General features: G+C 36.4%; 1 long non-coding RNA gene across 2 annotated transcripts in view; it reads left to right on the top strand.

Annotated features, from left to right (window-relative positions):
- Positions 1 to 23,503, top strand: part of LOC107180015 — a 42,603-nt gene that overhangs the window by 7,949 nt on the left and 11,151 nt on the right. The window contains exons 3-5 of one of the 2 annotated variants that reach the window (XR_001510763.2): positions 4,365 to 4,431; positions 9,340 to 9,480; positions 17,872 to 17,959. This is a non-coding gene — a long non-coding RNA (uncharacterized LOC107180015). Of the gene's footprint in view, positions 1 to 4,364; positions 4,447 to 9,339; positions 9,481 to 17,871; positions 17,960 to 23,503 lie in introns of both variants that reach the window. The other variant, XR_006221569.1, reaches the window with a different exon arrangement.

The raw sequence follows: 23,503 nt of genomic DNA, 5'->3' as shown, positions 1-23,503 counted from the left end.
ACCTTGATTCCAAAACCAGACAGAGACCACACTAAAAAGGAGAACTATAGCCCAATTTTCCTGATGAACATGGATGCAAAAATCTTCAACAAGATATTAGCCAACTGGATCCAACAATACATTAAAAAAATTATTCACCACGAAAAGTGGGATTTATACCTGGGATGCAGGGCTGGTTCAATATCGGCAAATCAATCAATGTGATACATCATGTTAATAAAAGAAAGGAAAAGAACCACATGATTTTCTCAATTGGTGCAGAGAAAGCATTTGATAAAATACAGCATTTCTTAATAATGATAATAATAATAATAATAATAATAATAAAAACCTTAAGAAAGCAGGGATAGAAGCATCATACCTTGAGATCATAAATGCCATATATTAGAGACTCACCACTAATATTATTCTCTATGGGGAAAAACTGAGAGCTTTCCCCCTAAGATCAGGAATACGACAAGGATGTCCACTCTCACCACTGTTATTCGACATAATATTGGAAGTCCTAGCCTTAGCAATTAGACAACACAAAGGAATAAAAGACATCCAAATCAGCAAAGAGGAAGTCAAACTTTCACTCTTCACAGATGACACAATATTCTATATGGAAAACCCAAAAGATTTCCACCAAAAAACTGCTAGAACTAGTTCATGAATTCAGCAAAGTCACAGGATATAAAATCAATGCACAGAAAACAGTTGCATTTCAACACACCAATACTGAAGCAACAGAAAGAGAAATCAAGGAATCAATCCCACTGACAATTGCACCAAAACCCATAAAACACTAGGAATAAACCTAACCAAAGAGGTGAAAAAATTATACACTGAAAACTATAGAAAGCTTATGAAAGAAATTGAAGACACAAAAAAATGGAAAAATATTCCATGCTCCTGGATAGGAAGAACAAATATTGTTAAAGTGTCGATATTACCCAAAGCAATCTACCTATTTAATGCAATCCCTATCAAATTAACACCAGCATTCTTCATAGAGCTAGAACAATCCTAAAATTTGTATTGAACCAGAAAAGACCCCAAATAGCAAAAGGAATCCTGAAAAAGAAAACCAAAGCAGGAGGCATCACAATCCCAGACTTCAAGCTATACTACAAAGCTGTAACCATCAAGACAGTATGGTACTGGCACAAGAACAGACACTCAGATCAATGGAACAGAATAGAGAACCCAGAAATGGACCCACAAACATATGGCCAACATATGTTGGCCAGATCTAATGGAAATCTAATTTTGACAAAGCAGGAAAGAATATCTAATGGAATAAAGGCAGTCTCTTCAGCAAGTGGTGCTGGGAAAACTGGACAGCGACATGCAGAAGAATGAACCTGGACCACTTTCTTACACCATACACAAAAATAAACTCAAAGTGGATGAAAGACCTAAATGTAAGACAAGAAGCCTTCAAAGTCCTCGAGGGGAGAGTAGGAAAAAACCTCTGACGGCCGCCACAACTTCCTACTCAGCACGTCTCCAGAGGCAATGGAAACAAAAGCAAAAATGAACTACTGGGACCTCATCAAGATAAAAAGCTTCTGTACAGTGAAGGAAACAGTCAGCAAAACTAAAAGACAACCGAAGGAATGGGAGAAGATATTTGCAAATGACATATCAGATAAAGGATTAGTATCCAAAATCTATAAAGAATTTATTGAACTCAACACCCAAAAAACAAATAATCCAGTGAAGAAATGGGCAAAACATGTGATTAGACACTTTTCCAAAGAAGACATCCAGATGGCTAAGAGACACATGAAAAAATGCTCAACATCACTCATCATCTGGGAAATACAAATCAAAATCATAATGATATACCACCTCACACCAGTCAGAATGGCTAAAATTAACAACTCAGGCAACAACGACAAATGATGCCGAAAAAGGGATACTCTTTTGCATTGCTGGTGGGAATGCAAACTGGTGCAGCCACTCTGGAAAACAGTACAGAAGTTCCTCAAAAAATTAAAAATAAAAATACCCTATGGCTTAGCAGTTGCACTTCTAGGTATTTATCCAAATAATACAGGTGTGCTCTTTCAAAGGGGCACATTCGCCTCAATGTTTATAGCAGTTATATCGACAATAGCCAAAGTATGGAAAGAGCCCAAATGTCCATCAACAGATGAACGGATAAAGATGATGTGGTATATATATATACAGTGGAGTATTACTCAGTAATCCAAAGAAATGAAATCTTGCCATTTCCAACTACGTGGATGGAACTAGAGGGTATTATGCTAAGAGAAATTAGTCAGAAGAAGACAAATATCATATGACTTCACTCATATGTGGAATTTAGGATACAAAACAGATGAACGTAGGGGAAGGGAAGCAAAAATAATATAAAAACAGAGAGGCTCTTAAATATAGAGAACAAACTGAGGGTTGCTGGAGGGGTTGTGGGTGAGGGCATGGTTAAATGGGTAGATGGCATTAAGGAAGACACTTGTTGGGATGGGCATTATGTATAGGGAATGAATCACTGAACTCTACCCCTGAAATCATTATTGCACTACATGCTAACTAACTTGGATGTAAATTTAAAAAAAAGGAAAGTATTATTTCTAAAACAGTGTCAACTTTACATCGATATAGTGGCATTAATATGTACTCAATTGTGATACTTATTAGAAAATCTAAGACCCTCTTTAAAAAACGTGATCATCCATACAATGTGCTTAGCAGGATATTAAAGTACTATGAATATAGTAAATACTTCATACATGCTTCCATTGGCATTAATAATAATTACAACCAATTAATTACTTTGAAATCATGAATTATATATCTGTATCTGCAGCTAAGTAAGAATTAAAAAAGTAAAATCAGACTACTTTAACAAGAAATAAATAAAATAACATAAATAACATAGATGGATAATATTAAACCAGAAACCAATGGTTTTCTTAGAACCATTATAGAAGAAAGCAACATAGGAACTACAAATACTCAGCCACATATGAACTTAAACTATCAATAGATCTGAAGCAACTTCTTGTATCTGAACGTGGAAAGATGTTTATCTTCCAGACAGAATTAAGCAATCAGTGGTTTAATAAAAAATCTTGATAATTAATAGGTGATTAGGAGAGATAAAAAAGATTAACATGTTTTAAAAAAGAAAGAAAATAAATGTGTTCATTAGTGATGGATAGGTTAAATATGGATGAGCTAATGGGGTCTTAATGAATCCATATGCCATGGATTTCCCACTAATTAAGAAATCAACAAAGATGACCAAACAAAATGTGTGACATTTACAAACCATCTTTCAAAATTACTTCAGAAGTGTTAAGTTACTAGAGAAAATTTTTTCTGAATTATACCAAAATATACATGTACCTCACTAGGGTAGTCTTCTCCCATTGGCTTATGGCTCTTTTGTGATGGTGTCCAGAGCAGTGGTTCTCAAACTTTAGTATGTGTAAGAATCCCATGGAAGGCTGGATAAAACATAGTTCCTGAGCCTCACTCCCATGTTCCTGGTTCAGTGGGGCTGGGATAGGGCCAAGATTTGCCTTTCTAACAAGTTCCAGGTGATGTTGATAACTGCTAGTCTTGGGACTAGGTTTGAGGACCACAGTTTTGGAGTCTTTGTATAAACAAAGTACATGCCCTTCAGAACAAGAACACAAAGAACATAAACATAAAGCAGGGTTGAGGTCACAATAATCTAAAGAAATTTGATACGAGAATGGCAGAAACACTCCTTCAAGGAAATTTTTTCCACTCCAATGTCACCTTGCAGTTACAAATACATCTTGTGAAAAACACTTATGCAGAACTTGGTTTATGATCTTGCTCTAACAAGCTATAATGTTTATTTTTTGAACAATTAAAAATATGATTTTGCTGTCAAGCAGTCTTCCTAAGGTATATGAAACACAACAGGTTTTACAGGTTTTTTGTGTCCTACATTTTGGCTCTCATTGTGGGCAGAGGGAAATAAGCTGATGTAAGCCAAAAACACTTCTAACCTGTCAAGTTATTTTTTAAGAACTTACATGTTTATAAGAGAAAAATAACAATCTTGGAAGGATGATTTTCTGCTCTATAAATAAATATGATTACTGGCTTTTTCACTCTTTTTATAGTTTTATTAGTTATATTTTTATTGTTCTTTGGAGATATTTTAATGACAACTTGGGAGTAAAGGCAGTATGAAAACCTCTTCCTGATGAAGTATTCATTATTATTAACAGAAGGCAAATGTTAATGTATTGAAACAGAATGAGACAAAAGGACTCAAGTTCCTGGTCAGATGCTTTGGTTCTAACTAATGAAATAAACGCATGTTACACAGAATGGCTTCTGGCTACCTTATCAGATTTTCCCTCTTGTTTCAGCCTATTTCAACTGAATTGAGCCCATGTTAGCACTATGCACTTAAAAAGATGGAGAAGACTCTTTTAGGTGAGTTGTATCAAGGTAAGAACAGAAGTGGCACCAACTGCCCTTTTCCCTATGCTCTGTCCTCAGGATAGGGCACTTGTCTGGCCCAGTCATTTTCACTGGGAATGAATATGGCTGTGTACAGATCACATGTTAGTAAGCATTCTTGGATTACAAATGGTTGTTTCAGGGAGTCTCACTGGGTTCTAATTAGACTTCAAAAAATAGTCATTCTGTCCTCTGAATTAGTCCTTAGTGTTACAGAAGATTGGGCTCACTTATTTCCTATATCTGGTCTCTCAAAGGCCCAAAAGACCTTTGTTTATGAGAAGCAGATTTTCTCATAAATGTTAAATCTGAAGTGGGAGTTTTTCTTTCATTAACTCACTTTCTATTAAGAACGAGTTAGTGGGGTATTAATGGCTCAACTACTTTATCTGTTTATATGATCCTTGTAGCCTGGCTTTCGTATTCATTTTAAAGGAAAAAGTACTCAATATCTAACATATTCAACATCGAGTTTAATTCTCATTATCTAAAGTTTGATAACCGTAAGAGATATTCTGTGGAAAAGTCCTCATAATAAACATGATCAGAGCCTCATAGGCTTCATTTCTGTTTTCTATTTTCTTTATTTCACCAATATTAAATAATCACAGTCAGAACTTTTTTGTAGTTTTTATTTACATTCCAGTTAGTTAACATACAGTGTAAAATTAGCTTCAAGTGTACAATTTAGTGATTCAACACTTCCATACATCAGCTGGTGCTCATCACAAGTACACTTCTTAATCCCCATTACTAATTTCACTCATCCCATCACCCACCTCCCCTCTGGTAACCATCAGTTCATTCTCCATAGTTAAGAGTCTGTTTCTTGGTTTGCCTCTCTTTTTTTCCACTATGATCAATTGTTTTGTTTTGTAAATTCAACATATGAGTGAAATCACATGAAATTTGTCTTTCTCTGACTGACATATTTCACTTAACCTAATACTCTCTAGCTCCATCCATGTCATTGCAAAAGGCAAGATCTCATTCTTTTTTTATGGCTGAGTAGTATTCTAGTGTGTCCACATCTTTATCCATCAGTCAATGGACATTTGGGCTCTCTCCAGAGTTTGCCTATTGTTGATAGTATTGCTATAAATATCAGGGTGCATGTATCCCTTTAAATTAGTATTTTTGTATCCTTAGGGTAAATATCTAGTAGTGTAATTGCTAGATCATTGGGTATTTCTATTTTTAACTTTTTGAGGACCCTCCACACTGTTTTCTAGAGTGTCTGCTCAGGTTTGCATTCCCACCAACAATGCACAAGTGTTCCCCTTTCTCCACATCCTCACCAACACCCGTTGTCTCTTGTGTTGTTAATTTTAGCCATTCTAACTTATGTGAGGTGATATCTCATTATAGTTTTGATTTGCATTTCCTTGATGATGAGTGACATTGAGCATCTTTTCATATGTCTGTTGGTCATCTGTATGTTTTCTTTGGAAAAATATCTATTCGTGTCTTCTGTCCCCTTTTTAACTGGATTATTTGTTTTTCTGGGTGTTGAGTTTTATAAGTTCTTTATATATTTTGGATACTAACCCTTTATCAGACATGTCATTTGCAAATATCTTCTCCCATTCCATAGGTTGCCTGTCAGTTTTGTTGATTGTTTCCTTTGCTGTGTAGAAGCTTTCTATTTTGATGATGTCCCAACACTTTATTTTGCTTTTGCTTCCCTTGCCTCAGGAGACATATCTACTAAGAAGTTGCTGTGGCTATTGTCAAAGAGGTTACTGCCTGTGTTCTCCTCTAGGATTTTAATGATTCCATGTCTCACATTTAGGTCTTTAATCCATTTTGAGTTTATTTTTGTGTATGGAGTAAGAAAGTGGTCCAGGTTCATTATTTTGCATGTTGCTGTCCAATTTTCCCAACACCATTTGTTGAAGAGACTGTCTGATATTCTTTCCTGCTTTATTGAAGATTAACTGACCATATAGTTGTGGATTCATTTCTGGGTTTTCTAATCTGTTCTTTTGATCTATGTGTCTATTTTTGTGCCAATACCATACTGTATTGATTACTATAGCTTTGTAACATAAATTAAAGTTCAGAATTGTGATACCTCCAGCTTTGATTTTTCTTTTTCAGGATTTCTTTCACTATTCAGGGTCTTTTGTGGTTCCATACAGATTTTAGAATAGTTTGTTCTAGCTCTGGAAAATGCTGGTGTATTTTAATAGGGGTTACATTAAATGTGTAGATTGCTTTGGGTAATATAGATATTTTACCAATATTTGTTCTTCCAATTCACGAGCATGGAATGTTTTTTTTTTCCATTTCCTTTTGTCCTCTTCAATTTCTTTCATAAGTGTTCTATAGTTTTTAGAGTACAGATCTTTTACCACTTTTGTTAGGTTTATTCCTGGGTATCTTATGGTTTTTGGTGCAATTGTAAATGGGATCAATTCCTTGATTTCCCTTTCTACTGCTTCACTATTGGTATATAGAAATGCAACAGATTTCTGCATGTTGATTTTGTATCCTGTGACTTTATCAGTAAAACATCACATATCAGTTCATGCCATAGTTTGGTGGAGTCTTTTGGGTTTTCTACATAGAGTATTACGTCATTTGCAAAAAGTGAAAGTTTGACTTCTCCTTTGCTGATTTAGATGACTTTTATTTATTTGTATTGTCTGATTGCTGTGGGTAGAACCTCCAGTACTATGTTAAATAACAATAGTGATAGTGGGGCATCCCTGTCTTGTTTCTGACCATAAAGGAAAACCTCTCAGTTTTTTCCCATTGAGGATGATATCACCTGCAAGTTTTTCATATATGGCCTTTATTATGTTGAAGTATGTTTTCTCTAATCCCACTTTGTTGAGTATTTTATCATGAATGGATGTTGTACTTTGTCAAATGCTTTTTCTGCATCTGTTAAAAGGATCATATAGTTTCTATCTTTTTATTAATGTGGAGTATCATGCTGATCGATTGGTGGATATTGAACCATCATTGCAGTCCAGGAATAAATCCCACTTGATAGTCATGAATGATTCTCTTCATGTACTGAAAATTTTTGCATCCACATTCATCAGGGATATTGCCCTGTAGATCTTTTTTTTCTTAGTGGAGTCTTTATGTGGTTTTGGTATCAGTAATGCTGGCCTCGTAGAATGAATTTGGAAGTTTTCCTTCATTTCTATTTTTTGGAATAGTTTGAGAAGAATAGGTATTAACTCTTCTTTAGATGTTTGGTAAAATTCACCTGTGAAGGCATCCAGTCCTAAAGTTTTGTTTGTTGGGAGTTTTTTGATTACTGATTCCATTTCTTTGCTGGTTATTGGTCTGTTCAAGTTTTCTATTTCTTCTTGTTTCAGTGTTGATAGTTTATATGTTTCTACGAATTTATCCGTTTCTTCCAGATTGTCTAGTTTGTTGCCATATAGTTTTTCATAATGCTCTCTTATAATTGTTTGTATTTCTGTGGTATTCTGTTCTCCTTTCTCATTCGTGATTTTATTTATTTGGGCTCTTTCTCTTTTCTTTTTGATAAGTCTGCCTCGGGGGTTATCAATTTATTTTATTTTTTCAAAAAACCAGCCCCTGGTTTCATTTATCTGTTCTACTGGTATTTTTTGGTTTCTACATCATTTCTTTCTGCTCTAATCCTCATTATTTCTCATCTCCTGGCTTTAGGCTTTGTTTTTTTTTCTCTTTTCCTAGCTCCTTTAGGTGTAATGTTAGGTTGTTTATTTGAGATTTTTCCTGCTTCTTAAGGTAGACCTGTATTGCTACATACTTTCCTCTTAGGACCGCTTTTGCTGCATCCCAACGGTTTTGGAACACCATGTTTTCATGATCGTTTGTTTCCATGTATTTTTTATTTCTTCTTTGATTTCCTGGTTGACCCATTCATTATTTAGTAGCATGTTGTTTAACTTCCATATATTTGTGGTCTTTCCAATTTTTTTCTTGTGGTTGACTTCAAGTTTTATAGTTTTGTGGTCAGAAAATATGCATGGTATGATCTCAATCTTTTTGTACTTGCTGGGGCCTGACTTGTGACCTAGTGATCTATTCTGGAGAATGTTCTGTGAATAACAGTCAGAATTTTGAAAGACATTCTTTGCAGCACATCTTCAGAACTAATGCATTTCAAACATGTTATGAGCAGAATTCAGTATATCTTACTCTCTTCCAGATTCCTTTTTCTGGAATTTCTTGCCATATATTTTTACTTCTATTCTTGTATTTTTCATTATTTAATAAAATTGTGAACAGCTAGCAGACTACTTTGAGTGTATATATTTCTTATTTTCCAGTACATTTTGTTCTTGAATTAATTGAAATAAATTCCCTTTTAATTCTTTAGCATGAAGCTGAGCCAGAATCCTGGTTATTGATACAGCAATTCCACAGAAATCCTAGCTAATAGATATCTTTTATTAATTACTTAGAGTATTCAGAAACCATGTCAAGTACTTTACATGCATTACCTCATGTAACTCTCATAGCAACTCCATGAACTAGGTATTATTATATACTCATATTTTAAAGATAATACTACAGTAAGTAACTTGCTCAAAGTCTCAAAACTCTTAATGACTGACCCATGACTCAAACCCAAATTATTTTTATTCTGAAACACATGTTTCAATGAATACCATGTACTAGGGCTATTTTCAGGAATTTGAGGCTGTACATATATTTTTGAAGTGAGCAGTTATCTCTGGAGTATGATAGAAGACCTCTCACTGTCAAATATCTCTTCCATGAGTCTATGGTAATTCAAAAATTTATCCTTCAAAATGCATTATTTTAATTAAAGCTTTTCCCTTCTGTTTATGCCTATTACTGGCAATAAATTACATCTTATATATTAATCTGTTCTCTATTATCACCTCTTTCTCTTTCCTCTGACAGATTTTTTCCCCTTGTTTAAGGAAGCCTTCTAGCTGGACTTTTGTTTCCACATTTCCCTGTTTTCCTCTCCTTATCTCAGGATATCAGGATATCTTATATCTTCATGGGAGGCCTCTGAGCAGAGAAATCAGCCCAGAGAAGGTAGGTTTCTGAACTTGCAGCCAACTCTCACCCAGAGAAGTCCTGCCTTTACCTGCTTCAGGTATTGAGTAACAGTACTTGGCATACTAAACCTCTCCCCTTCTACTACCTCCTTCTTCTCTGTTTAAACGGCTAGAGATAACTTGATGTTACTTTGTTCAAAACTTGGAATCTTCTAAAAGGACCAGAATCCATTGGCTGAGCAGTCCTATGCACTAATAAACCATATAACTGAGCCTCTGGGCTTTTTCTCTGAGACATTTTCTCCAATGGCTTTGCTAATCATAACGCTCATCACCTTGTCTCTTGAACCAAGAAAGATATGCTCATACTCCACAAGGGGACCAAAATTTATCTTACAATGAACCTGTGTAATTTATAACAAAATCTAAGGTTTTATTAACATTCTTTTCCAGAAGTGGCTTTCTTCAATATTACCATTTCCATAGTTACTGCTTTTCCCTAACAATTAAACTTTAGACAACTAATAATTCTTTAATATCTGCTCTGTGTTATAATTTAACTTTTAAAACAACTTTGAAAGGTAGACCTTACCATACTCATTTTTCAAATAAAGTACTTGAAGTTAAGAGAGTTTAGATAATTTCCCCAAGAGAACACATACAGAGCTTTGATAACAACCATAAAAGCTGGACTAGACCATAGTGACTTTAGATCCTATATACTTTCTCCTACATCATGCTTAAAGTTGTTTTGCAAATAACAGCTTCATTAAGATTTTGATCCCAAAACTTGCAGATTATTACTTAAGGATGTCTACATGCAAAATAGGTTGTGTTTTAAATGAAAATTATGATTTAAAATATTTAAACTGGAGAAATATTAACTGAATAAGAGCCCCAAGAAAAATCATATGAATTTCTAAATAAATAGTTAGCAAAAGAAAAGATGGATTAAACACAAGGAAATGAAAACTTATAAGTCAGAGCAAGAAACACTTTATTTATGATTCATCTCCTGACTCACTCTCAAGTAGGGTAAAAAACATCTTCTAACCCGATATGTATAAAAGGCACAGTGTATTCATTTGGGAAAAGTAATTTTGAAATCTCAAAAAAACTTAAAATACTTCAAAATATATAGCACAAAATAAATTGGAAAATAAGTTTGCTAAGTTTCCAGTCTTTGAAAAAACTTTAGAAAAATTGATCCACATATGTCTAAGAATAGAAAAAAAATTATTGCCATTTAATTTAAAAATTTGAAAAACAGAGATATCTGGGTGGCTCAGTGGGTTAAGCATCCAACTTTGGCTCAGGTCATGATCTCACAGTTCGTGAGTTTGAGCCCCACATTGGACTCTGTGCTGACAACTTGGAGCTTGGAGCTGGCTTCAGATTCTGTGTCTCCCTCTTTCTTTCTGCCCCTCCCCCATTCATGCTCTGTCTCTCTCTTTCAAAAATAAACGTTAAAAAAATGAAAAACATTTGATAACTGAATGACAAATCTAAGCAAAACATTTATTGAAAATTATTAGGAGATTAGAATAAGAAATGTTTCTACATGGACATTATATCATCATTGTCCTCCACTTGGTAATACATATCTTTGACAAACTTATTTTGCAATAAACCAATTGTTAGAGTTCTTAGTGTCATCAGACATTAGGTTTACCAATAATGCTTCGCAATAGTCCCATATTCTAAAATGTGGTCTACATGGACTAAATTTTATTGTTTCAACTTTCAAGATATTAATTGACATAAATATATCTTTAGAGTTTTGGAAACAGTTTCTAACTCTTATATAAAGACAAGGAAGATAAAACAACCTCATTCAAGTGATGTAATTATAAGAAGGCAGGATGTGTTATAGATTTAGCAAGTCAGCATCCTGTATATCCACATACTTCTCACTGAAGGCTGGTGTCTGGGCTTCCATTATTACAGATGGTTTATATGGTATGAGTTGTCCCTGGGTGATGTTATATTAGTTACGATTCTTGGGCTTTGGCTAAAATTTTTAAAATTGTATTTAGAAAGATATACAGGGTTTAGACAACTGATAGAACAGGCATGAAAAGTTAGTCAAACACTTCACAGTTCAGAAGGATCAACTAGCAAAGCAAATCTCTTTCGTCAGGAATAAGGCTCGTCTGGATATATCCGCTATCACCGGACTTTGATGTTTCTGCCACTGGCCACGTCTCTGCTGCTGTCACCAGTGAATTATCCACTTGAGCTTCACCTCCCAGCAATGAGCCAAGTGTGGGACTTAAGCCTTAGCTCCCTCAGAAAAGCAGTGGGAGGACTCTGCTTTTCTGGATCCCATAGTGAAGGGTAGGCCATTTCCTATGTATCAGTCAGGACTGAGGCAGAAAAAGAGAACCCTCTCTGAGTGTTTCAATTGGAAGAGGTTTAATTTTTAAAAAAGAAGAAGAACTAGATGCTTATGAATAATGAGAAGAGTTTCTAGTCCTCAGATTTTTGCTAGCCTTTCAACATGCTGGAGGTAGATAATGTGGCTTTGGCCATAATCTTATGAGATTGTTTATTATCAGTCGCTTGCGTTTCAGCACCCACATGTAGGATTTGAGGGGTTATGCCTAGAGACTGCTGTAAAATCTCGTATTTGACAAAGGCTGTGAATTTGCCAGCTGCTGCTAGAGGAAGGGATAATGACCTTTGCTTCACGTCTACCTTTCAGATGTGGTGTGAATGCCTAATTAGCGGGGTTTAAACACAACTCTGCTGACAAAAAAAAGTCTCCAAAATGTAGCTCCCAAGTGTTCTCTGATTTGGGGATAGGCACAGAAGGGAGCGAGTGTATTGTCAACCCATAGTTCTATATTCCTTCACAGAGACTAGACATATATACATAGAATCATCTCCAAATAGAAAGACAGATCTCACACTGGAGGAAAAGACTACAGAAATACACATCACAATGTAATGCTCACATGTTCTTCATCTCATGTGTATTTTCTGAACAGATGATAATATCCAATAAAAATTTATTTTTTAAATTACCAGTTAATCTCTCTATTCCAGCCATTTTCAGATACAATCTTATGGCACAGATACCACAGCTCTATGGAAGCTCTATTTTTTACTAATATGATTGCTATGTGTTAGTATAACTAGGGAAAACAATACTGAAAAATACAAACGTACACACCCACTCTCTCTTGTCCTCTTCCGTCCATTATATACAAAGATTGCTCTTGGATCTTTGGCTGCGCCTTCAGATAGTATTCTTATATTTGTTACATTTTGGACATGTGGTCTGCCAGAGATAAGCTATTTATTTCATGGTTTTCCTTAGGCAATCTTAGTTTAATTATTTAAACTCACTCTAGGCTATACATGAATTCATTATTCTTTGTCTGCTAGATTAACCATTCTAGACAACCACGGTTTTTCAGAAATTCATTTATAATACACAGCCAATCCAAGGGACCCTAGTTGCCTTAAACCTCATTGTGAGCTCCTTGTGAAATGTAAAACTATTTTAATTCAACCTTTCACCAACATAGAAACTGGCACATAGTAGGCACTTAATAAATATTTGATGAATGAATGAATCAGTAACAGTAAACTAGCCATAGCCAGGACTTAATCATTGGTTGATCTATATTTATTGTTTTATGTAACATAACTCCAGATATAAAAACATGTGACACATGACATAAATCCAAAAAAAATTTCTTTTTAAGTTTTTTTTTTTTAATGTTTATTTTTGAGAGAGAGAGACACATACACACAGAGTGCAGGGGGAGGCGGGGGGGAGGGTCAGAGAGAGCAGAAGACACAGAATCTGAAGCGGGCTCCAGGCTCTGAGCTGTCAGCACAGAGCCCAGTGCGGGGCTTGAACTCATAAACGGTGAAATCAGATGCGAGCTGAAGTCGGACACTTAACCAACTGAGTCACTCAGGCACCTCCCCCAAAAATTTCTTTTTAAGATAAGTATCCTTTCAAATTTTTGCTTTCAGTAACTTTCTATTGTACGTTAAATTATTTTGACTTATATATTTTCATACCAGTATGAATTATTCTTTTTAATTCTTCAGTTCCTCACAAATGTTATTGCTACTTTGGCAACCACCTTCTATGACAAATTGTAAACACTAAAACTCAAATTACTTCTCAAATTATCTAATCTTTAATCTGAAGGCCCAGGGAGACATTTATTATTTTAGAGTGAATCATTTCCAAGACGAAACTCCCTTGTTGCCTCCCAGATTCTAAGATCTAAACAAATCATTAATTCAATAAAATGCAAAATAAAATTACAAATTAAAGGATAAGAGCATTTTTTTTCTTGAATCTAAGTCAGTTTTATAATACAAACAATAAGAGCCTTTCGCTTAGCTAATGATGATCATTTTTTAAGTGATAATAAATAAGTAACTTTCCCTAAGAAGTAACTTTATTTCCAAGTTGGCTAGCACTTAATAAATCTGACCAATCACCAGATAGTCTTAACATGAAAAAAAGTGAAACTATAGGGCACAGATGAGGCTCAGTCAGTTAAGCATCCAATTCTTGATTTCAGCTCAGGCCATGATCTCAGGGTTGTGAGATGGAGCTCAGTGTGATGAGCGCTAAGCTTGCTGAAGATTCTCCCTCCCTCTCTGCCCCTCCCCTGCTCTCATGCTCTCTTTCTCAAAAAAAAAAAAAAAAAATTATATATAAGAAATAAATGAAACTATATATTCCATAAATTCTTCAGCTGAATTGTCTAACAAACATCTTATCTTATAAATTTATCAACAATAGAAATTGAATGATGATAAAAACAAATAGTTATTAAAAAATGGAGTATACAGTCCCAATAAAAACTCCAACAGGAAAGAAATTGCCAAACCAATTCAAAAATCTATATGGAAATGCCAAGGAAATACGTTTGTCACGTTAATAATAATGCTACCTTCCGGGGCGCCTGGGTGGCTCAGTCAGTTGAGCGTCCGACTTCGGCTTGGGTCATGATCTCACCGCTCCTGGGTGTGAGCCCCGCGTCAGGTTCTGTCCAGCTCTGTCCGGCTCTGTCGGGCTCTGTGCTGACAGCTCAGAGCCTGGAGCCTGCTTTGGATTCTATGTCTCCCTCTGCCTCTAACCCACTCACAGTCTGTCTCTGTCTCTCTCAAAAATAAATAAACATTAAAAAAAATTAAATAATAATAATAATGCTGCCTTCCTATCCATGGAAATGGTATAATTCTCCAGTTACATCTTCTTTAACATCTCAGCAATATTTAATAGTTTTCAATTTATAAGTATTAAATATTTTTGTCAAATTATCACTATTTCATATTTACTGATGCTACTGTGTTTTTGTTATTTTTATTTCTATTTCTAAATGCTTTTATCTAATTTATAGTAATAGAATTAACTTTTGTTTATTGATTTTACACCCTCCAATCTTGCTAAACTCCTCTATTAGTTCTAGGAACTTTTTTGTAGTTTCCATAGAATTTCAGCATAGATGATTAAGTCTCTCTGAGTCCAGTTTTATTCACATTCTTTCTTTTACTTGCCTTATTGCTCTGGCTAAAACCATTTCTAGAACATTAACTACACGTGGTGACAGCACATATTTTTGCCTTGCTTCTAATCTTCAGGAAAGTATTTAATCTTGCACCATTAAATAGGATACTAGCTATGTGGGTTTTTATAGATGTCCTTTATCATATTGAGGAAGTTCCTTCCTGTTCTTATTTACTGAGTTTTTGCATTTTTGTTTTTGTTTTTCCTCATAAATGATATGGGGTTTTGACAATTACTATCTCTGTGTTTCATGAGATGACCATATTCTACTTTTCAGCTTTTTTTTTTTTGTCTGTTAATATGATGGATTAAATTGATTGATTTTTAAATGCTAACACAACCTTATGTTCTTGGGTTAAATGTCATTTATTTAGTCATGAGGTATTATATAAAATACCAGAAGAAAGTGTTTTCCTCTGAAAATGTTGACACCAAACGATTTTTTTTAACTTAGTAACTTCAAAGAAATGTTATTGCAATATGACTATATTAGACATTTTGGCCTGCTGTAACATAATAAGAGAGATAGTTTGCTTATACACAACACAGAAATTTATTGCTCACAGTTTTGGAGGCTGGGAGGTCTAAGATCAAATCACCAACAGATTCAGTGTCTGGGGAGAGCTCCCTTTTTTGGTTCATAGATAGCACCTTCTCATTGTGTCCCCACATGGCCAAAAGGGCAAGGGAACTCTTTGGGATTTGGGATTTCCTTTATAAAGGCACTAATCCACTAATACCATTCATGAGGGCTCTGCCTTTATAACCTAATCACCTTCCAAAGATCCCACCCCCAAATGCCATTGCACTGAGGATTTGATTTCAACGTATGAATTTAGGAGGGGGCACAAACTTTAAGGCTATAGCAACGACAATGGCCATCCTACAGCTTTATCCATGATGTATAATACCTTGTATAATATGGCTGGAAGAGAATTCTCAACTCTCTTAATTAACTATGTCCAGAATCTTCCCTTTTCTATTATATCTGCTTTAGGCTTACCAAAGAAGGTAAATTAAAATTAAAAGCAAAACAGAAAACTTTTGAAGTTAAAATTAACTTTTAAGTTTGCTTCCATGAAATATATTTCTATGGTGTTGATAATGGCCTAGTCAGTTAACTCAAAATATAAATGCATAAAATATTTTCTTTAAATGGGAATTCTTGGCTAAAGAATCTGAATGCCTAGACTAACCCTTCAATCACCACTAAAAAAAAGAAAAAGCAAAACATATTTTCCTGCACATCAATGAGTAATATCACCACATAACCTTTAGAGATAAAAACTAATATACACCATATACAGAAGCATGTATGGGAGGTTAAGAGTAACATAAGTTAGGGATCATGCAATGTTACTACTTTTAACCCCAAATTGTGATTTAGCAGATACTGATGCAGCTTTATACAGGGAATATCTACAGAGAACTAGCTGTTTTAAAAATGAAAGTGATTCCCTTCTGAATGGTAGAAAAGAAGGCAGACAACTTCTTTTGATGGAAGGAATACAATGGTAAAAAATAGATGACACCCATGCAAATTGCCTTATCAAGGCTGTGAAAAAACTTCTTTAATTTTTTAATTAAGTTTATTTATTTATTTTCAGAGAGAGAAAGAGCAAGTGGGGTAGGGGCACGGCAGGGGGTGGGGGGTGGGGGGGTGGTAGAGAGAGAATCCCAAGCAGGCTCTACAATGTCAGCACAGAGACCAATGCAGGGCTCAAACTCAAACCATGAGATCATGACCTGAGCCAAAATCAAGAGTGGGATGCTTAACCAACTGAGCCACCCAGGCACCCCAAAGAAACTTTAATAATAGTGAAACTTATCTTCTTTACTTTTCCATTGTTTCTTTCCCTGACTAAATTTCCTTAACATGGAAGGATGCCCTCAGCCAGCTATGTAAGCCAGCATCTGGTCCTACCCTCTACCCTTGTCAAGCACCTTAACCCAGTTTACATGGCACTAAATGGCAATGTTAAGTGGATAAGAACCCTCTTCCTACTTCTCCATTGCTTCAGCAGCCTCTGGGGAGCCAGTTAGGGAAAACCACTTTCAAGGAGGCTATGACTAAATATGCTTAGTAGAAAGAGAAAGGGAGAGATGCACAAGCAAAGGAGAAAATTGTTGTGAGTAATTGCAATATGGTGATAAGATCTCTATTCTGTTCATACTTCCTGTGTGGGGTTGTTCACTATAAATTGGTAGCTTCAATGCATAAAGCTACCCCGTACCTAAGACAGAATACTGGGAATGGAACAGAGGAAAGCCAGTTCATTTGAGAGGGTGGGTATGATGCTGCTGATCATCCCTCTCTTTTCTGGACTTGGAGATAAAGTTTTCAGTTTGCCTTTTCTTTGATTCTGGTACTGTCTTAAGAAAACAACAGCTGAGTGTCAACATGGTCCCATGTCTTTGGGAGAAAAGGGAGGGTGGTTGTATGGACAGTGCCTTCACTTATAGGCACCATAGCAACAGTTTTGTTTGAAAGTAGAAGTTACTCAGGAGTGCATTCAGGGCTGCCTAGGGGGCGTCCAACTCTTGATTTTTGCCTCAGGTCATGATCTCAGGGTTGTGGGATCGAGCTCCAACTTGGGTTCTGACCTGGGTGTGGAGTCTGCTTAAGATTCTCCCTCTCTCCCTCTCTCTGCCCCTCTCCCATACTCAAACTCTCTCTCTCTCTCTCTCTCTCTCTCTCTCTCTCTCTCTCAAATAATAATAATAACAAAAGAAAGTAGAAGTTACTCATAAAAGAATTTCCTTTATTTTCCCTGCAATGGGTAGAAGGGTAAAATAAAATTTGGAAACCATGGGTTTGATTCATATATATCTGAGTTTGCTGAATCAGTTGGTAAAGGAGGCTTATCGATACTGTATTTGTAGGGAAGTCTGAGGAGCTCCCTTGGAAAGAACTCATCCATGAGCAAAGAAGTAACTGGCCTAGGAAGAAAACTGAGTTTATTTGCCAGAGGTGAGAAACTATTACAAAGTCATTCCTAGCTATGGTACTGGGAATTGCCTTACATGACCTAAAGGGACTTCTGTCTGAATCCAGTAGAGAGCAAAGATGCTGTGAGTGAAAAGGAAACAGACTTCCATTAAAAACTCTCTCGGGCACCATATTGCCGGCAGCCATGCCAGAGTATCCTACTAACAGAATGTGGTGGACCCAGGAAAGAGCATAATGACTGACTGAGGAACTCAGAAAGCCTGGGTGCCCACAAGGAATCTCAGAAATGATTGGTAGAGGTGGGAGACTTTAAGAACATCCGTTCTGAGCAAGATGAATTGAATTATTATTTAAATTAATCTATTATAAAAATAGAGAAGGCAGGACCTCTGACTATAGATGCAAGTAGGTGGGAGGCATGACTGTGGGCATCTATGGAAATCCTCTCCTGCTTGCCTTCATTTCCCAGGGAAGATTAGAAATTAGGTCATCATCTGAGAGGGGGTTGTGGTGCTGGAGGAATAAGGAGAGAATAATGAAATCATCACTTAGGAGAAAAGGAGAATGAATCTATCAGGAAAATGTATGTCAGGAAAATGTAGTCTGATTTCTGGGTAGCACTAAGGGCCCACATGAGGCTAGTGAGCATGAATGAAAAGTTAACCTACCAGCAGGTTGTGAGTGTTTCCACCAGCTCTGGGTTCCTCTGTACCCCTGCTGAGAAAAGGGTTGAAGTGAAGGGCAGAGGCGGTTCCAAAAGTACATGGAGCTCAGGGACCTCTCTTCACACCTAGTAGGATTCCACAGTAGGTCACCTTGTTTGCAAGCATCAGTTCAACACTTCCAGAGTAATAGCATGGCCAGTCTCTACAATTCTGTCGGTTGGTCTTAGTATGACTGTTATCTCTCCAGCTCTTGTATCTGAGTTCAAAGTAAGAGGAAGGAAAAATGCACATGGCAAAAAAAATGCCTGTCTGCCAGGGCGCCTGGGTGGCTCAGTCGGTTAAGCGTCCGACGTCAGCTCGGGTCACGATCTCGCGGTCAGTGAGTTCGAGCTGCGCGTCGGGCTCTGGGATGATGGCTGGGAGCCTGGAGCCTGCTTCCAATTCTGTGTGTGTGTCTCTCTCTCTCTCTCTGCCCCTCCCCTGTTCATGTCTGTCTCTCTCTCTGTCAAAAATAAATAAACATTAAAAAAAAAAATGCCTGTCTACCAATAAGGGGGAAAAGTAGGTACTTAATGAAAAAAAATCTCATGAGAGTCCCTGGATAAAATAAGTGGCCTACAGGGAATGAATAGGCAGTCTTAGGGAAAAGCTTCTTTGACACCATGAATTATAAGAGTCTCACCAAGGACAGGAAAATCTCCCAGGGCTTCCTTTTTATTAGCACCTGCTGCTAAGACATACAGGAAAGAGAATAATACTCAGGGCCAATGGTCTCCAACAACAGAGTTACTGTGATTTATCAGGATGGAAGAGAAACAGCCAACTACAGGAACAACTAATGGGGGCACAGGAAAGGACTGACCTTTCCTCCTTCCATGTGGATCACTAATGCTGTGGACACAGAACATGTTAGGTCCAGGTTTTCTCTTGTGCACCTGGAGCAGGATGAATAGGGCTTCCAAAGACAGGCTGTTGACATGTGTGGTAAGGGCAGAATAAACACTAAATGCCTACTGTTTTGATTACGTTAGTAAAGTCTCACCCAAATTTGAGAGTTGCTTGAAAATCTGTGAGCAACCCCAGGGGGATAAGAATAGATGGCAGAAGAGAAAAACATAAACTCTGAAAAATAACTTTTAAAAAATTATGGGAAAAATATATAGCAGAAACCAAACCTATTCAATTATGATTGTGTGCAACCCCAGCTAAATTCTGAGGAGGAAAAATAACAGGGAATGAATATAACCCACAAAAGAGATAGAGAATCCACTATAACAGCAGCAACACCCTATGTGATAAGGGTGGAATTTGCCATAAACATGCCATTTGGAGAAAATTGAAAAGAACATTAAATCTATGAAAAAAGGGATGATAGATAATTAAATAAAAGAATGAGATGAGTGGGATTGTAGATACACCAAAAAAGAAAAGAAAAGAAAAAAAAACCAAATGTGTATTTCTCAAAGGAGGGAGTTAAAAAGTAGAACTTAACTACCTGCCTCATACAAATGCTGCATTTAAAGCCCCAAAGGATGGAAGTCAAAGAATGAAAAAATATGCTTGGCAAATGCTAAGGAAATCAAAGCCCAACTCACCAGGACAATGTCAGGTAAGTTCGAGCTCAAGGGGGGAAAAAAGTTAAATAAGGGGGAAAAAAAGTCATTGAAAATGATAAAAAAAAAAAAAAGAGCAATTCACAATGACAATGCACCAGTCAGACATAATAGTGGACAAAAGGGAAAAAATGCCATAGTGAATATCAAAATAAATCTCGGGGTAGTAGGAGACAATACCTCTCACTTATTAGCCTGTAGCAAATCAAGTAGGAAAAGATTTATGAAAGGTGTAGAAAATCTGAATATGATTATCCTGGCTAGTTTAAGTTGAACACAAAGAACATACTGTTTTTGAAGGATATGAGAAAGGGAAACTGACCCCTCAGTTTCTGACTTCATTTTTAGGAAGGCTCCATCTCTGCTGTTTTTCTGCTAGGCCCCATTTATTCATGTTCTACATTTCACCTTGATTCTGAATAAACCATAAAAATGATTTCCCCCTCCAAGGGGGAAACAAGAAAGTTAATCTGAGTTTCATCCTGGGCCCCCAACACCGGATCCAACTGGATCCCAAACATGGGATCTTTAGCTTAAAACTTTAGGACTTCAGCTTCAAACAAACCTTGGCCCATGCTGGCATCAATAGACCCTACCTTCAGTGATTTATGAAATAGCACCTACTACTCACTTGTCACTTGCCTTTGATCGGACATTACCCTGGATTCCTGAAGGATCACATACCCTAGACCCCTTTCCAATATAAACTCCAAACCCCAAGCGATGACAAGACTTACTCTCTTTTTTTTTTCTGAGTCTCCCAGACACTCCATGTACTAATATCTATCACTTACCCTATTCAATAAACTCTGCTTTCACTTCCTTCTGGCTCATCTTTGATTTTTATCCTACGGGAAGCCAAGGTCCTCGGGGTCCTTGGACGGGCCCACCTACTTCAGATCCACAGGGTTTAGAGAAAAAAATGATCATACACTGAATCAAAAGAAAAAAGTCACTGAATTCAAAAGGTAGAAATATGAGAAATTGTGTTCTCAGATACAAGGCAATAAAATGATCAAAATATTTTAAGAATCATTAGAAACAAACTCGAATTTAGAAAATAATCTCTGAACATTGAGGTCAAGAAAAAAAATACAAAATTCAGGATTTTTATAATATATACTAAAAACCACTTGTACTTGATAGTCTTAAATCTTGCTTGATAAATAAGAAATAATAAAAATATATAAACTATTGATCTCAAAAAATTAAGAAAAATCACAAGTAAATCTATGGAAAGTAAAAGCAAATCGTAAACATAAAAAAAGCAAATTGTAAAGGATACATAAAAATAAGTAACTTTAAAATAAAAAAAGAATTAGGACAGATATATAAAACTAACATTTTGTGTCTGAAAACAAAAAGAAAAAAAAGTAGCAAAATACAATGATCACCAGCCAGCCACATGAAGTAAAAAAGAGTAAAAACCAAAGTATACTAAATAAAAAAAGTAATGGGAAATAACCAAATACATGGGGAATATTAAAAAATAATAATAAAAGTACCATGCAAATTGCAAAGCAAATGAATTTTACCATTTGGATAATACAAATTATTTCTAAGAATCAATAGTGGTAGGAATCAACTTTAATGAAGCCCATTAGAGTTGACTAACTGTTCCTTACCAAAAAAAATCTAAAGCCCCAAATTGTTTCAAAGAGAAATTTTCCTAAGCCTTCAAGAAACACTATATGGCCATACAGTTTAAACATTTTAAGTGGTAAAAAGTAAAAGAAATCCCCCAATGTTTTATAAAGCCAGAATAACACAGACACCCAAAGCTGAAAATTACCACAAAGACAGAAACCTATAGGTAAATCACATTTATGAACATAGAGAGAGCAAATCTGAATAAAGTATTAGGAGATATCTCTTAGCAGTATTTTGGAACTAGAATGTACCATGATGAGGATGAACAAATTCCGAGAATACAAAGAAAGTTTATTTTGTTAAGAAATATTTTCATTTAATTCAATTCAATAGCTAAATGTGGGGGCGCCTGGGTGGTTCGGTTGGTTTAGCGTCCTACTTCAACTCAGGTCATGATCTCGCGGTCCGCGAGATGGAGCCCCGCCTCGGGCTCTGGGCTGATGGCTCGGAGCCTGGAGCCTGCTTCGGATTCTGGGTCTCCCTCTTTCTCTGCCCCTCCCCCATTCATGCTCTGTCTCTCTCTGTCTCAAAAATAAATAAACGTTAAAAAAAATAGCTAAATATGTACTCAGAAAACATGAACAAATTTAGAAATAAAATGTTTCATGTCTCTTAATTACAAAAGTAATGCATAAGAATCAATAGACCTCTTCAAGACAAGCAAGTACTCTTCAAGTTATTGCAGGAAAAAAATCCATTAAATTCCTATAGCAACGTAGCATAAAACTCTCGGCAAAGTAGATGGCCGGGTCCACCGCCTGAGGTTCTGCTGATTGGAACACCACATCTCTATGGTTTTTTTAAGGGCCATTCTTTTAAAAACCTCTTTTTAAAACCCACGTATAAATCAGGAATCAAGCAAACATTTTCATTTTAATGACTCCTATTCAACAACATACTGGAAGTTGTAGTTAGTGCCAAGGGCAAAAAAGGCATCAAGGTTGACAAAGTTATGCGGAAAACATTCATGGTTGGGTTTGTTTTCAACATCTGAAACAGGGCTGAGACGGACTCTGGAAGTCGGCCTGACATGCAAGCAGGCAGAAGGAGCGCCTTCCTTTTGAAATGTGGTTCCTGTCATCACAAATACTGAGCTAGTGTTGAGGAACAGTCAGTAACTAGATAAGAAAGTGTTGGGACATCTGCAGTGGGCACCTGTGCCTTACCCATCAGGGACTACAATCTGGCAGGGGAGGCACTGTCCTCAGGGGAAAAATGTAAAAGAACACCAAAAACCTCAGAAAGCAACATAAAAAATATGAATGTGAAAATCCACAGTAAACAAAACAGCAAGTTTCAAATGAAGGCTATGTCCAACAAAGGACTCCTGTGACACTTCACTCACCTCACCCCATCCCAGTTCTGTTGGATGAGAAGGTTCTGGGAATGTAGGAACACAAGGAGGAGAGTTCCTGCAGTCAGAGTCTGAAGGTATGGAATGTGATGCCCAAACATGGCTTGAAGGTGTTGCCCAACTGCTGCTGGTTCTCTTGATTAGAGGAGGGGCCCATTTTGGGGGGTTCAGGCCTCTGAAGAGAAACGATGCCCGGCTAGTGACGGTATCGTGAGGGAGCATCAATGAGACTTTTTCTGGTGATATGTGGCAAAAATTTTTTAAACTAAACACTGGAGCCAAC

This window comes from Panthera tigris, chromosome C1 (genome assembly GCF_018350195.1).
Source record: "Panthera tigris isolate Pti1 chromosome C1, P.tigris_Pti1_mat1.1, whole genome shotgun sequence".
Classification (NCBI taxonomy): Eukaryota; Metazoa; Chordata; class Mammalia; order Carnivora; family Felidae; genus Panthera; species Panthera tigris.
This window is presented reverse-complemented; position numbering and strand designations above follow the sequence as displayed.